At 37.9% G+C, this 14,115-nt stretch overlaps 10 non-coding genes and 3 pseudogenes across 10 annotated transcripts; all 13 read left to right on the forward strand.

Annotated features, from left to right (window-relative positions):
• The first annotated feature begins 1,141 nt into the window (after nt 1-1,141).
• LOC141310134 (5S ribosomal RNA) lies at nt 1,142-1,260 on the forward strand. Its single transcript, XR_012347680.1, has one exon. It is a non-coding gene; the product is annotated as a 5S ribosomal RNA (ribosomal RNA).
• Nucleotides 1,261-1,990: 730 nt separating this feature from the next.
• Nucleotides 1,991-2,109, forward strand: LOC141310136 (5S ribosomal RNA). The gene has a single exon (XR_012347682.1). It is a non-coding gene; the product is annotated as a 5S ribosomal RNA (ribosomal RNA).
• Nucleotides 2,110-2,832: 723 nt separating this feature from the next.
• Nucleotides 2,833-2,941, forward strand: LOC141310493 (5S ribosomal RNA; annotated as a pseudogene).
• Nucleotides 2,942-3,025: 84 nt separating this feature from the next.
• LOC141310138 (5S ribosomal RNA) lies at nt 3,026-3,144 on the forward strand. The gene has a single exon (XR_012347683.1). It is a non-coding gene; the product is annotated as a 5S ribosomal RNA (ribosomal RNA).
• A 1,370-nt stretch (nt 3,145-4,514) lies between these two features.
• On the forward strand, nt 4,515-4,633 carry LOC141310139 (5S ribosomal RNA). The gene has a single exon (XR_012347684.1). It is a non-coding gene; the product is annotated as a 5S ribosomal RNA (ribosomal RNA).
• Nucleotides 4,634-5,356: 723 nt separating this feature from the next.
• On the forward strand, nt 5,357-5,465 carry LOC141310494 (5S ribosomal RNA; annotated as a pseudogene).
• An 84-nt stretch (nt 5,466-5,549) lies between these two features.
• On the forward strand, nt 5,550-5,668 carry LOC141310269 (5S ribosomal RNA). The gene has a single exon (XR_012347814.1). It is a non-coding gene; the product is annotated as a 5S ribosomal RNA (ribosomal RNA).
• Nucleotides 5,669-7,685: 2,017 nt separating this feature from the next.
• LOC141310372 (5S ribosomal RNA) lies at nt 7,686-7,804 on the forward strand. The gene has a single exon (XR_012347916.1). It is a non-coding gene; the product is annotated as a 5S ribosomal RNA (ribosomal RNA).
• Nucleotides 7,805-8,534: 730 nt separating this feature from the next.
• LOC141310346 (5S ribosomal RNA) lies at nt 8,535-8,653 on the forward strand. Its single transcript, XR_012347891.1, has one exon. It is a non-coding gene; the product is annotated as a 5S ribosomal RNA (ribosomal RNA).
• A 1,369-nt stretch (nt 8,654-10,022) lies between these two features.
• On the forward strand, nt 10,023-10,131 carry LOC141310495 (5S ribosomal RNA; annotated as a pseudogene).
• An 84-nt stretch (nt 10,132-10,215) lies between these two features.
• On the forward strand, nt 10,216-10,334 carry LOC141310140 (5S ribosomal RNA). The gene has a single exon (XR_012347685.1). It is a non-coding gene; the product is annotated as a 5S ribosomal RNA (ribosomal RNA).
• A 2,017-nt stretch (nt 10,335-12,351) lies between these two features.
• Nucleotides 12,352-12,470, forward strand: LOC141310141 (5S ribosomal RNA). The gene has a single exon (XR_012347686.1). It is a non-coding gene; the product is annotated as a 5S ribosomal RNA (ribosomal RNA).
• Nucleotides 12,471-13,200: 730 nt separating this feature from the next.
• On the forward strand, nt 13,201-13,319 carry LOC141310348 (5S ribosomal RNA). The gene has a single exon (XR_012347892.1). It is a non-coding gene; the product is annotated as a 5S ribosomal RNA (ribosomal RNA).
• Nucleotides 13,320-14,115: the final 796 nt, after the last annotated feature.

A 14,115-nucleotide genomic window follows, 5' to 3' on the forward strand; every position in this document is an offset into this window, starting at 1 on the left:
GAGCAGCATGACAAACAAAGGACAGTCACCAAACTGTTGGATTAAGGAGTTTGCTAATTTTAGAGCTCACCTTTCCATTCACCACCTGCAAACTTTGGATTACACTTTCTGTGGATTGTATATACAATGGTGGACACTCACATTGGACTTATCAACACACTGGGATTCTTGGACTGTTTTTAGGGTATGGACAAATGAACTGTATTCTTTTAACAGCATTTACCTAGTTTTATCGTGTTGTTTTAAAGTCTTTTATGTGAACCTTGTATATAAACCAAATCTATTTAAACCAATCTTCTTTTATGTCTCATTCTTTTAACCACTAGTCATCTCTCACAGTTAAATCTGACCCCATTTTAATCTTGTAACTCTGGATGGGAGACCGCCTGGGAATACCAGGTGCTGTAAGCTTTTGCCTTTTCTTCACTATTTATATAATATGCTGGCTTTTAGAAAGACGTGTTTTACCGCTCTATTTATTACAATCATTTAAATGTATTATAGAGTGTTAAGTGTTTTACATGTTTTTTTAGGCCATTTTATTGCTCTTAACATTTTAAGTGTGTGTGTGTCTTAAATAAATGGATGGTTGGCCTGCCATGTGACTAGACACATGACAGGAAGCAGGAAGTACAACTGTATAAGAGAGCAGCATGACAAACAAAGGACAGTCACCAAACTGTTGGATTAAGGAGTTTGCTAATTTTAGAGCTCACCTTTCCATTCACCACCTGCAAACTTTGGATTACACTTTTTGTGGATTGTATATACAATGGTGGACACTCACATTTGACTTATCAACACACTAGGATTCTTGGACTGTTTTTAGGGTATGGACAAATGAACTGTATTCTTTTAACAGCATTTACCTAGTTTTATCGTGTTGTTTTAAAGTCTTTTATGTTAACCTTGTATATAAACCAAATCTATTTAAACCAATCTTCTTTTATGTCTCATTCTTTTAACCACTACTCATCTCTCACAGTTAAATCTGACCCCATTTTAATCTTGTAACTCTGGATGGGAGACCGCCTGGGAATACCAGGTGCTGTAAGCTTTTGCCTTTTCTTCACTATTTATATAATATGCTGGCTTTTACGGAGGCTGATCTTTAAATAGCCCACTTTTTGGAGCAGCCCTCGCTTACGGCCATACTGCGCTGAGACCGCCCGATCTCGTCTGATCTCGGAAGCAAAGCAGCGTCGGGCCTGGTTAGTACTTGGATGGGAGACCGCCTGGGAATACCAGGTGCTGTAAGCTTTTGCCTTTTCTTCACTATTTATATAATATGCTGGCTTTTAGAAAGACGTGTTTTACCGCTCTATTTATTACAATCATTTAAATGTATTATAGAGTGTTAAGTGTTTTACATGTTTTTTTAGGCCATTTTATTGCTCTTAACATTTTAAGTGTGTGTGTGTCTTAAATAAATGGATGGTTGGCCTGCCATGTGACTAGACACATGACAGGAAGCAGGAAGTACAACTGTATAAGAGAGCAGCATGACAAACAAAGGACAGTCACCAAACTGTTGGATTAAGGAGTTTGCTAATTTTAGAGCTCACCTTTCCATTCACCACCTGCAAACTTTGGATTACACTTTCTGTGGATTGTATATACAATGGTGGACACTCACATTGGACTTATCAACACACTAGGATTCTTGGACTGTTTTTAGGGTATGGACAAATGAACTGTATTCTTTTAACAGCATTTACCTAGTTTTATCGTGTTGTTTTAAAGTCTTTTATGTTAACCTTGTATATAAACCAAATCTATTTAAACCAATCTTCTTTTATGTCTCATTCTTTTAACCACTACTCATCTCTCACAGTTAAATCTGACCCCATTTTAATCTTGTAACTCTGGATGGGAGACCGCCTGGGAATACCAGGTGCTGTAAGCTTTTGCCTTTTCTTCACTATTTATATAATATGCTGGCTTTTACGGAGGCTGATCTTTAAATAGCCCACTTTTTGGAGCAGCCCTCGCTTACGGCCATACTGCGCTGAGACCGCCCGATCTCGTCTGATCTCGGAAGCAAAGCAGCGTCGGGCCTGGTTAGTACTTGGATGGGAGACCGCCTGGGAATACCAGGTGCTGTAAGCTTTTGCCTTTTCTTCACTATTTATATAATATGCTGGCTTTTAGAAAGACGTGTTTTACCGCTCTATTTATTACAATCATTTAAATGTATTATAGAGTGTTAAGTGTTTTACATGTTTTTTAGGCCATTTTATTACTCTTAACATTTTAAGTGTGTGTGTGTCTTTAATAAATGGATGGTTGGCCTGCCATGTGACTAGACACATGACAGGAAGCAGGAAGTACAACTGTATAAGAGAGCAGCATGACAAAAAAAGTCACCAAACTGTTGGATTAAGGAGTTGCTAATTTTAGAGCTCACCTTTCCATTCACCACCTGCAAACTTTGGATTACACTTTCTGTGGATTGTATATACAATGGTGGACACTCACATTGGACTTATCAACACACTGGGATTCTTGGACTGTTTTTAGGGTATGGACAAATGAACTGTATTCTTTTAACAGCATTTACCTAGTTTTATCGTGTTGTTTTAAAGTCTTTTATGTGAACCTTGTATAAAAACCAAATCTATTTAAACCAATCTTCTTTTATGTCTCATTCTTTTAACCACTAGTCATCTCTCACAGTTAATTCTGACCCCATTTTAATGTTGTAACTCTGGATGGGAGACCGCCTGGGAATACCAGGTGCTGTAAACTTTTGCCTTTTCTTCACTATTTATATAATATGATGGCTTTTACGGAGGCTGATCTATAAATAACCCACTTTTTGGAGCAGTCCTCGCTTACGGCCATACTGCGCTGAGTGCGCCCGATCTCGGAAGCAAAGCAGCGTCGGGCCTGGTTAGTACTTGGATGGGAGACCCCCTGGGAATACCAGGTGCTGTAAGCTTTTGCCTTTTCTTCACTATTTATATAATAAGATGGCTTTTACGGAGGCTGATCTATAAATAGCCCACTTTTTGGAGCAGTACTCGCTTACGGCCATACTGCGCTGAGACCGCCCGATCTCGTCTGATCTCGGAAGCAAAGCAGCGTCGGGCCTGGTTAGTACTTGGATGGGAGACCGCCTGGGAATACCAGGTGCTGTAAGCTTTTGCCTTTTCTTCACTATTTATATAATATGCTGGCTTTTAGAAAGACGTGTTTTACCGCTCTATTTATTACAATCATTTAAATGTATTATAGAGTGTTAAGTGTTTTACATGTTTTTTAGGCCATTTTATTACTCTTAACATTTTAAGTGTGTGTGTGTGTCTTTAATAAATGGATGGTTGGCCTGCCATGTGACTAGACACATGACAGGAAGCAGGAAGTACAACTGTATAAGAGAGCAGCATGACAAAAAAAGTCACCAAACTGTTGGATTAAGGAGTTGCTAATTTTAGAGCTCACCTTTCCATTCACCACCTGCAAACTTTGGATTACACTTTCTGTGGATTGTATATACAATGGTGGACACTCACATTGGACTTATCAACACAATGGGATTCTTGGACTGTTTTTAGGGTATGGACAAATGAACTGTATTCTTTTAACAGCATTTACCTAGTTTTATCGTGTTGTTTTAAAGTCTTTTATGTGAACCTTGTATATAAACCAAATCTATTTAAACCAATCTTCTTTTATGTCTCATTCTTTTAACCACTAGTCATCTCTCACAGTTAAATCTGACCCCATTTTAATCTTGTAACTCTGGATGGGAGACCGCCTGGGAATACCAGGTGCTGTAAGCTTTTGCCTTTTCTTCACTATTTATATAATATGCTGGCTTTTAGAAAGACGTGTTTTACCGCTCTATTTATTACAATCATTTAAATGTATTATAGAGTGTTAAGTGTTTTACATGTTTTTTTAGGCCATTTTATTGCTCTTAACATTTTAAGTGTGTGTGTGTCTTAAATAAATGGATGGTTGGCCTGCCATGTGACTAGACACATGACAGGAAGCAGGAAGTACAACTGTATAAGAGAGCAGCATGACAAACAAAGGACAGTCACCAAACTGTTGGATTAAGGAGTTTGCTAATTTTAGAGCTCACCTTTCCATTCACCACCTGCAAACTTTGGATTACACTTTCTGTGGATTGTATATACAATGGTGGACACTCACATTGGACTTATCAACACACTAGGATTCTTGGACTGTTTTTAGGGTATGGACAAATGAACTGTATTCTTTTAACAGCATTTACCTAGTTTTATCGTGTTGTTTTAAAGTCTTTTATGTTAACCTTGTATATAAACCAAATCTATTTAAACCAATCTTCTTTTATGTCTCATTCTTTTAACCACTACTCATCTCTCACAGTTAAATCTGACCCCATTTTAATCTTGTAACTCTGGATGGGAGACCGCCTGGGAATACCAGGTGCTGTAAGCTTTTGCCTTTTCTTCACTATTTATATAATATGCTGGCTTTTACGGAGGCTGATCTTTAAATAGCCCACTTTTTGGAGCGCCCTCGCTTACGGCCATACTGCGCTGAGACCGCCCGATCTCGTCTGATCTCGGAAGCAAAGCAGCGTCGGGCCTGGTTAGTACTTGGATGGGAGACCGCCTGGGAATACCAGGTGCTGTAAGCTTTTGCCTTTTCTTCACTATTTATATAATATGCTGGCTTTTAGAAAGACTTGTTTTACCGCTCTATTTATTACAATCATTTAAATGTATTATAGAGTGTTAAGTGTTTTACATGTTTTTTAGGCCATTTTATTACTCTTAACATTTTAAGTGTGTGTGTGTCTTTAATAAATGGATGGTTGGCCTGCCATGTGACTAGACACATGACAGGAAGCAGGAAGTACAACTGTATAAGAGAGCAGCATGACAAAAAAAGTCACCAAACTGTTGGATTAAGGAGTTGCTAATTTTAGAGCTCACCTTTCCATTCACCACCTGCAAACTTTGGATTACACTTTCTGTGGATTGTATATACAATGGTGGACACTCACATTGGACTTATCAACACACTGGGATTCTTGGACTGTTTTTAGGGTATGGACAAATGAACTGTATTCTTTTAACAGCATTTACCTAGTTTTATCGTGTTGTTTTAAAGTCTTTTATGTGAACCTTGTATAAAAACCAAATCTATTTAAACCAATCTTCTTTTATGTCTCATTCTTTTAACCACTAGTCATCTCTCACAGTTAATTCTGACCCCATTTTAATGTTGTAACTCTGGATGGGAGACCGCCTGGGAATACCAGGTGCTGTAAACTTTTGCCTTTTCTTCACTATTTATATAATATGATGGCTTTTACGGAGGCTGATCTATAAATAACCCACTTTTTGGAGCAGTCCTCGCTTACGGCCATACTGCGCTGAGTGCGCCCGATCTCGGAAGCAAAGCAGCGTCGGGCCTGGTTAGTACTTGGATGGGAGACCCCCTGGGAATACCAGGTGCTGTAAGCTTTTGCCTTTTCTTCACTATTTATATAATAAGATGGCTTTTACGGAGGCTGATCTATAAATAGCCCACTTTTTGGAGCAGTACTCGCTTACGGCCATACTGCGCTGAGACTGCCCGATCTCGTCTGATCTCGGAAGCAAAGCAGCGTCGGGCCTGGTTAGTACTTGGATGGGAGACCGCCTGGGAATACCAGGTGCTGTAAGCTTTTGCCTTTTCTTCACTATTTATATAATATGCTGGCTTTTAGAAAGACGTGTTTTACCGCTCTATTTATTACAATCATTTAAATGTATTATAGAGTGTTAAGTGTTTTACATGTTTTTTAGGCCATTTTATTACTCTTAACATTTTAAGTGTGTGTGTGTGTCTTTAATAAATGGATGGTTGGCCTGCCATGTGACTAGACACATGACAGGAAGCAGGAAGTACAACTGTATAAGAGAGCAGCATGACAAAAAAAGTCACCAAACTGTTGGATTAAGGAGTTGCTAATTTTAGAGCTCACCTTTCCATTCACCACCTGCAAACTTTGGATTACACTTTCTGTGGATTGTATATACAATGGTGGACACTCACATTGGACTTATCAACACACTGGGATTCTTGGACTGTTTTTAGGGTATGGACAAATGAACTGTATTCTTTTAACAGCATTTACCTAGTTTTATCGTGTTGTTTTAAAGTCTTTTATGTGAACCTTGTATATAAACCAAATCTATTTAAACCAATCTTCTTTTATGTCTCATTCTTTTAACCACTAGTCATCTCTCACAGTTAAATCTGACCCCATTTTAATCTTGTAACTCTGGATGGGAGACCGCCTGGGAATACCAGGTGCTGTAAGCTTTTGCCTTTTCTTCACTATTTATATAATATGCTGGCTTTTAGAAAGACGTGTTTTACCGCTCTATTTATTACAATCATTTAAATGTATTATAGAGTGTTAAGTGTTTTACTTGTTTTTTTAGGCCATTTTATTGCTCTTAACATTTTAAGTGTGTGTGTGTCTTAAATAAATGGATGGTTGGCCTGCCATGTGACTAGACACATGACAGGAAGCAGGAAGTACAACTGTATAAGAGAGCAGCATGACAAACAAAGGACAGTCACCAAACTGTTGGATTAAGGAGTTTGCTAATTTTAGAGCTCACCTTTCCATTCACCACCTGCAAACTTTGGATTACACTTTCTGTGGATTGTATATACAATGGTGGACACTCACATTGGACTTATCAACACACTGGGATTCTTGGACTGTTTTTAGGGTATGGACAAATGAACTGTATTCTTTTAACAGCATTTACCTAGTTTTATCGTGTTGTTTTAAAGTCTTTTATGTGAACCTTGTATATAAACCAAATCTATTTAAACCAATCTTCTTTTATGTCTCATTCTTTTAACCACTAGTCATCTCTCACAGTTAAATCTGACCCCATTTTAATCTTGTAACTCTGGATGGGAGACCGCCTGGGAATACCAGGTGCTGTAAGCTTTTGCCTTTTCTTCACTATTTATATAATATGCTGGCTTTTAGAAAGACGTGTTTTACCGCTCTATTTATTACAATCATTTAAATGTATTATAGAGTGTTAAGTGTTTTACATGTTTTTTTAGGCCATTTTATTGCTCTTAACATTTTAAGTGTGTGTGTGTCTTAAATAAATGGATGGTTGGCCTGCCATGTGACTAGACACATGACAGGAAGCAGGAAGTACAACTGTATAAGAGAGCAGCATGACAAACAAAGGACAGTCACCAAACTGTTGGATTAAGGAGTTTGCTAATTTTAGAGCTCACCTTTCCATTCACCACCTGCAAACTTTGGATTACACTTTTTGTGGATTGTATATACAATGGTGGACACTCACATTTGACTTATCAACACACTAGGATTCTTGGACTGTTTTTAGGGTATGGACAAATGAACTGTATTCTTTTAACAGCATTTACCTAGTTTTATCGTGTTGTTTTAAAGTCTTTTATGTTAACCTTGTATATAAACCAAATCTATTTAAACCAATCTTCTTTTATGTCTCATTCTTTTAACCACTACTCATCTCTCACAGTTAAATCTGACCCCATTTTAATCTTGTAACTCTGGATGGGAGACCGCCTGGGAATACCAGGTGCTGTAAGCTTTTGCCTTTTCTTCACTATTTATATAATATGCTGGCTTTTACGGAGGCTGATCTTTAAATAGCCCACTTTTTGGAGCAGCCCTCGCTTACGGCCATACTGCGCTGAGACCGCCCGATCTCGTCTGATCTCGGAAGCATAGCAGCGTCGGGCCTGGTTAGTACTTGGATGGGAGACCGCCTGGGAATACCAGGTGCTGTAAGCTTTTGCCTTTTCTTCACTATTTATATAATATGCTGGCTTTTAGAAAGACGTGTTTTACCGCTCTATTTATTACAATCATTTAAATGTATTATAGAGTGTTAAGTGTTTTACATGTTTTTTTAGGCCATTTTATTGCTCTTAACATTTTAAGTGTGTGTGTGTCTTAAATAAATGGATGGTTGGCCTGCCATGTGACTAGACACATGACAGGAAGCAGGAAGTACAACTGTATAAGAGAGCAGCATGACAAACAAAGGACAGTCACCAAACTGTTGGATTAAGGAGTTTGCTAATTTTAGAGCTCACCTTTCCATTCACCACCTGCAAACTTTGGATTACACTTTCTGTGGATTGTATATACAATGGTGGACACTCACATTGGACTTATCAACACACTAGGATTCTTGGACTGTTTTTAGGGTATGGACAAATGAACTGTATTCTTTTAACAGCATTTACCTAGTTTTATCGTGTTGTTTTAAAGTCTTTTATGTTAACCTTGTATATAAACCAAATCTATTTAAACCAATCTTCTTTTATGTCTCATTCTTTTAACCACTACTCATCTCTCACAGTTAAATCTGACCCCATTTTAATCTTGTAACTCTGGATGGGAGACCGCCTGGGAATACCAGGTGCTGTAAGCTTTTGCCTTTTCTTCACTATTTATATAATATGCTGGCTTTTACGGAGGCTGATCTTTAAATAGCCCACTTTTTGGAGCAGCCCTCGCTTACGGCCATACTGCGCTGAGACCGCCCGATCTCGTCTGATCTTGGAAGCAAAGCAGCGTCGGGCCTGGTTAGTACTTGGATGGGAGACCGCCTGGGAATACCAGGTGCTGTAAGCTTTTGCCTTTTCTTCACTATTTATATAATATGCTGGCTTTTAGAAAGACGTGTTTTACCGCTCTATTTATTACAATCATTTAAATGTATTATAGAGTGTTAAGTGTTTTACATGTTTTTTAGGCCATTTTATTACTCTTAACATTTTAAGTGTGTGTGTGTCTTTAATAAATGGATGGTTGGCCTGCCATGTGACTAGACACATGACAGGAAGCAGGAAGTACAACTGTATAAGAGAGCAGCATGACAAAAAAAGTCACCAAACTGTTGGATTAAGGAGTTGCTAATTTTAGAGCTCACCTTTCCATTCACCACCTGCAAACTTTGGATTACACTTTCTGTGGATTGTATATACAATGGTGGACACTCACATTGGACTTATCAACACACTGGGATTCTTGGACTGTTTTTAGGGTATGGACAAATGAACTGTATTCTTTTAACAGCATTTACCTAGTTTTATCGTGTTGTTTTAAAGTCTTTTATGTGAACCTTGTATATAAACCAAATCTATTTAAACCAATCTTCTTTTATGTCTCATTCTTTTAACCACTAGTCATCTCTCACAGTTAAATCTGACCCCATTTTAATCTTGTAACTCTGGAAGGGAGACCGCCTGGGAATACCAGGTGCTGTAAGCTTTTGCCTTTTCTTCACTATTTATATAATATGCTGGCTTTTAGAAAGACGTGTTTTACCGCTCTATTTATTACAATCATTTAAATGTATTATAGAGTGTTAAGTGTTTTACATGTTTTTTTAGGCCATTTTATTGCTCTTAACATTTTAAGTGTGTGTGTGTCTTAAATAAATGGATGGTTGGCCTGCCATGTGACTAGACACATGACAGGAAGCAGGAAGTACAACTGTATAAGAGAGCAGCATGACAAACAAAGGACAGTCACCAAACTGTTGGATTAAGGAGTTTGCTAATTTTAGAGCTCACCTTTCCATTCACCACCTGCAAACTTTGGATTACACTTTCTGTGGATTGTATATACAATGGTGGACACTCACATTGGACTTATCAACACACTGGGATTCTTGGACTGTTTTTAGGGTATGGACAAATGAACTGTATTCTTTTAACAGCATTTACCTAGTTTTATCGTGTTGTTTTAAAGTCTTTTATGTGAACCTTGTATAAAAACCAAATCTATTTAAACCAATCTTCTTTTATGTCTCATTCTTTTAACCACTAGTCATCTCTCACAGTTAATTCTGACCCCATTTTAATGTTGTAACTCTGGATGGGAGACCGCCTGGGAATACCAGGTGCTGTAAACTTTTGCCTTTTCTTCACTATTTATATAATATGATGGCTTTTACGGAGGCTGATCTATAAATAACCCACTTTTTGGAGCAGTCCTCGCTTACGGCCATACTGCGCTGAGTGCGCCCGATCTCGGAAGCAAAGCAGCGTCGGGCCTGGTTAGTACTTGGATGGGAGACCCCCTGGGAATACCAGGTGCTGTAAGCTTTTGCCTTTTCTTCACTATTTATATAATAAGATGGCTTTTACGGAGGCTGATCTATAAATAGCCCACTTTTTGGAGCAGTACTCGCTTACGGCCATACTGCGCTGAGACCGCCCGATCTCGTCTGATCTCGGAAGCAAAGCAGCGTCGGGCCTGGTTAGTACTTGGATGGGAGACCGCCTGGGAATACCAGGTGCTGTAAGCTTTTGCCTTTTCTTCACTATTTATATAATATGCTGGCTTTTAGAAAGACGTGTTTTACCGCTCTATTTATTACAATCATTTAAATGTATTATAGAGTGTTAAGTGTTTTACATGTTTTTTAGGCCATTTTATTACTCTTAACATTTTAAGTGTGTGTGTGTGTCTTTAATAAATGGATGGTTGGCCTGCCATGTGACTAGACACATGACAGGAAGCAGGAAGTACAACTGTATAAGAGAGCAGCATGACAAAAAAAGTCACCAAACTGTTGGATTAAGGAGTTGCTAATTTTAGAGCTCACCTTTCCATTCACCACCTGCAAACTTTGGATTACACTTTCTGTGGATTGTATATACAATGGTGGACACTCACATTGGACTTATCAACACACTGGGATTCTTGGACTGTTTTTAGGGTATGGACAAATGAACTGTATTCTTTTAACAGCATTTACCTAGTTTTATCGTGTTGTTTTAAAGTCTTTTATGTGAACCTTGTATATAAACCAAATCTATTTAAACCAATCTTCTTTTATGTCTCATTCTTTTAACCACTAGTCATCTCTCACAGTTAAATCTGACCCCATTTTAATCTTGTAACTCTGGATGGGAGACCGCCTGGGAATACCAGGTGCTGTAAGCTTTTGCCTTTTCTTCACTATTTATATAATATGCTGGCTTTTAGAAAGACGTGTTTTACCGCTCTATTTATTACAATCATTTAAATGTATTATAGAGTGTTAAGTGTTTTACTTGTTTTTTTAGGCCATTTTATTGCTCTTAACATTTTAAGTGTGTGTGTGTCTTAAATAAATGGATGGTTGGCCTGCCATGTGACTAGACACATGACAGGAAGCAGGAAGTACAACTGTATAAGAGAGCAGCATGACAAACAAAGGACAGTCACCAAACTGTTGGATTAAGGAGTTTGCTAATTTTAGAGCTCACCTTTCCATTCACCACCTGCAAACTTTGGATTACACTTTCTGTGGATTGTATATACAATGGTGGACACTCACATTGGACTTATCAACACACTGGGATTCTTGGACTGTTTTTAGGGTATGGACAAATGAACTGTATTCTTTTAACAGCATTTACCTAGTTTTATCGTGTTGTTTTAAAGTCTTTTATGTGAACCTTGTATATAAACCAAATCTATTTAAACCAATCTTCTTTTATGTCTCATTCTTTTAACCACTAGTCATCTCTCACAGTTAAATCTGACCCCATTTTAATCTTGTAACTCTGGATGGGAGACCGCCTGGGAATACCAGGTGCTGTAAGCTTTTGCCTTTTCTTCACTATTTATATAATATGCTGGCTTTTAGAAAGACGTGTTTTACCGCTCTATTTATTACAATCATTTAAATGTATTATAGAGTGTTAAGTGTTTTACATGTTTTTTTAGGCCATTTTATTGCTCTTAACATTTTAAGTGTGTGTGTGTCTTAAATAAATGGATGGTTGGCCTGCCATGTGACTAGACACATGACAGGAAGCAGGAAGTACAACTGTATAAGAGAGCAGCATGACAAACAAAGGACAGTCACCAAACTGTTGGATTAAGGAGTTTGCTAATTTTAGAGCTCACCTTTCCATTCACCACCTGCAAACTTTGGATTACACTTTTTGTGGATTGTATATACAATGGTGGACACTCACATTTGACTTATCAACACACTAGGATTCTTGGACTGTTTTTAGGGTATGGACAAATGAACTGTATTCTTTTAACAGCATTTACCTAGTTTTATCGTGTTGTTTTAAAGTCTTTTATGTTAACCTTGTATATAAACCAAATCTATTTAAACCAATCTTCTTTTATGTCTCATTCTTTTAACCACTACTCATCTCTCACAGTTAAATCTGACCCCATTTTAATCTTGTAACTCTGGATGGGAGACCGCCTGGGAATACCAGGTGCTGTAAGCTTTTGCCTTTTCTTCACTATTTATATAATATGCTGGCTTTTACGGAGGCTGATCTTTAAATAGCCCACTTTTTGGAGCAGCCCTCGCTTACGGCCATACTGCGCTGAGACCGCCCGATCTCGTCTGATCTCGGAAGCAAAGCAGCGTCGGGCCTGGTTAGTACTTGGATGGGAGACCGCCTGGGAATACCAGGTGCTGTAAGCTTTTGCCTTTTCTTCACTATTTATATAATATGCTGGCTTTTAGAAAGACGTGTTTTACCGCTCTATTTATTACAATCATTTAAATGTATTATAGAGTGTTAAGTGTTTTACATGTTTTTTTAGGCCATTTTATTGCTCTTAACATTTTAAGTGTGTGTGTGTCTTAAATAAATGGATGGTTGGCCTGCCATGTGACTAGACACATGACAGGAAGCAGGAAGTACAACTGTATAAGAGAGCAGCATGACAAACAAAGGACAGTCACCAAACTGTTGGATTAAGGAGTTTGCTAATTTTAGAGCTCACCTTTCCATTCACCACCTGCAAACTTTGGATTACACTTTCTGTGGATTGTATATACAATGGTGGACACTCACATTGGACTTATCAACACACTAGGATTCTTGGACTGTTTTTAGGGTATGGACAAATGAACTGTATTCTTTTAACAGCATTTACCTAGTTTTATCGTGTTGTTTTAAAGTCTTTTATGTTAACCTTGTATATAAACCAAATCTATTTAAACCAATCTTCTTTTATGTCTCATTCTTTTAACCACTACTCATCTCTCACAGTTAAATCTGACCCCATTTTAATCTTGTAACTCTGGATGGGAGACCGCCTGGGAATACCAGGTGCTGTAAGCTTTTGCCTTTTCTTCACTATTTATATAATATGCTGGCTTTTACGGAGGCTGATCTTTAAATAGCCCACTTTTTGGAGCAGCCCTCGCTTACGGCCATACTGCGCTGAGACCGCCCGATCTCGTCTGATCTTGGAAGCAAAGCAGCGTCGGGCCTGGTTAGTACTTGGATGGGAGACCGCCTGGGAATACCAGGTGCTGTAAGCTTTTGCCTTTTCTTCACTATTTATATAATATGCTGGCTTTTAGAAAGACGTGTTTTACCGCTCTATTTATTACAATCATTTAAATGTATTATAGAGTGTTAAGTGTTTTACATGTTTTTTAGGCCATTTTATTACTCTTAACATTTTAAGTGTGTGTGTGTCTTTAATAAATGGATGGTTGGCCTGCCATGTGACTAGACACATGACAGGAAGCAGGAAGTACAACTGTATAAGAGAGCAGCATGACAAAAAAAGTCACCAAACTGTTGGATTAAGGAGTTGCTAATTTTAGAGCTCACCTTTCCATTCACCACCTGCAAACTTTGGATTACACTTTCTGTGGATTGTATATACAATGGTGGACACTCACATTGGACTTATCAACACACTGGGATTCTTGGACTGTTTTTAGGGTATGGACAAATGAACTGTATTCTTTTAACAGCATTTACCTAGTTTTATCGTGTTGTTTTAAAGTCTTTTATGTGAACCTTGTATATAAACCAAATCTATTTAAACCAATCTTCTTTTATGTCTCATTCTTTTAACCACTAGTCATCTCTCACAGTTAAATCTGACCCCATTTTAATCTTGTAACTCTGGAAGGGAGACCGCCTGGGAATACCAGGTGCTGTAAGCTTTTGCCTTTTCTTCACTATTTATATAATATGCTGGCTTTTAGAAAGACGTGTTTTACCGCTCTATTTATTACAATCATTTAAATGTATTATAGAGTGTTAAGTGTTTTACATGTTTTTTTAGGCCATTTTATTGCTCTTAACATTTTAAGTGTGTGT

Source organism: Garra rufa, unplaced genomic scaffold, assembly GCF_049309525.1.
Source record: "Garra rufa unplaced genomic scaffold, GarRuf1.0 hap1_unplaced_003, whole genome shotgun sequence".
NCBI classification, from domain to species: domain Eukaryota; kingdom Metazoa; phylum Chordata; class Actinopteri; order Cypriniformes; family Cyprinidae; genus Garra; species Garra rufa.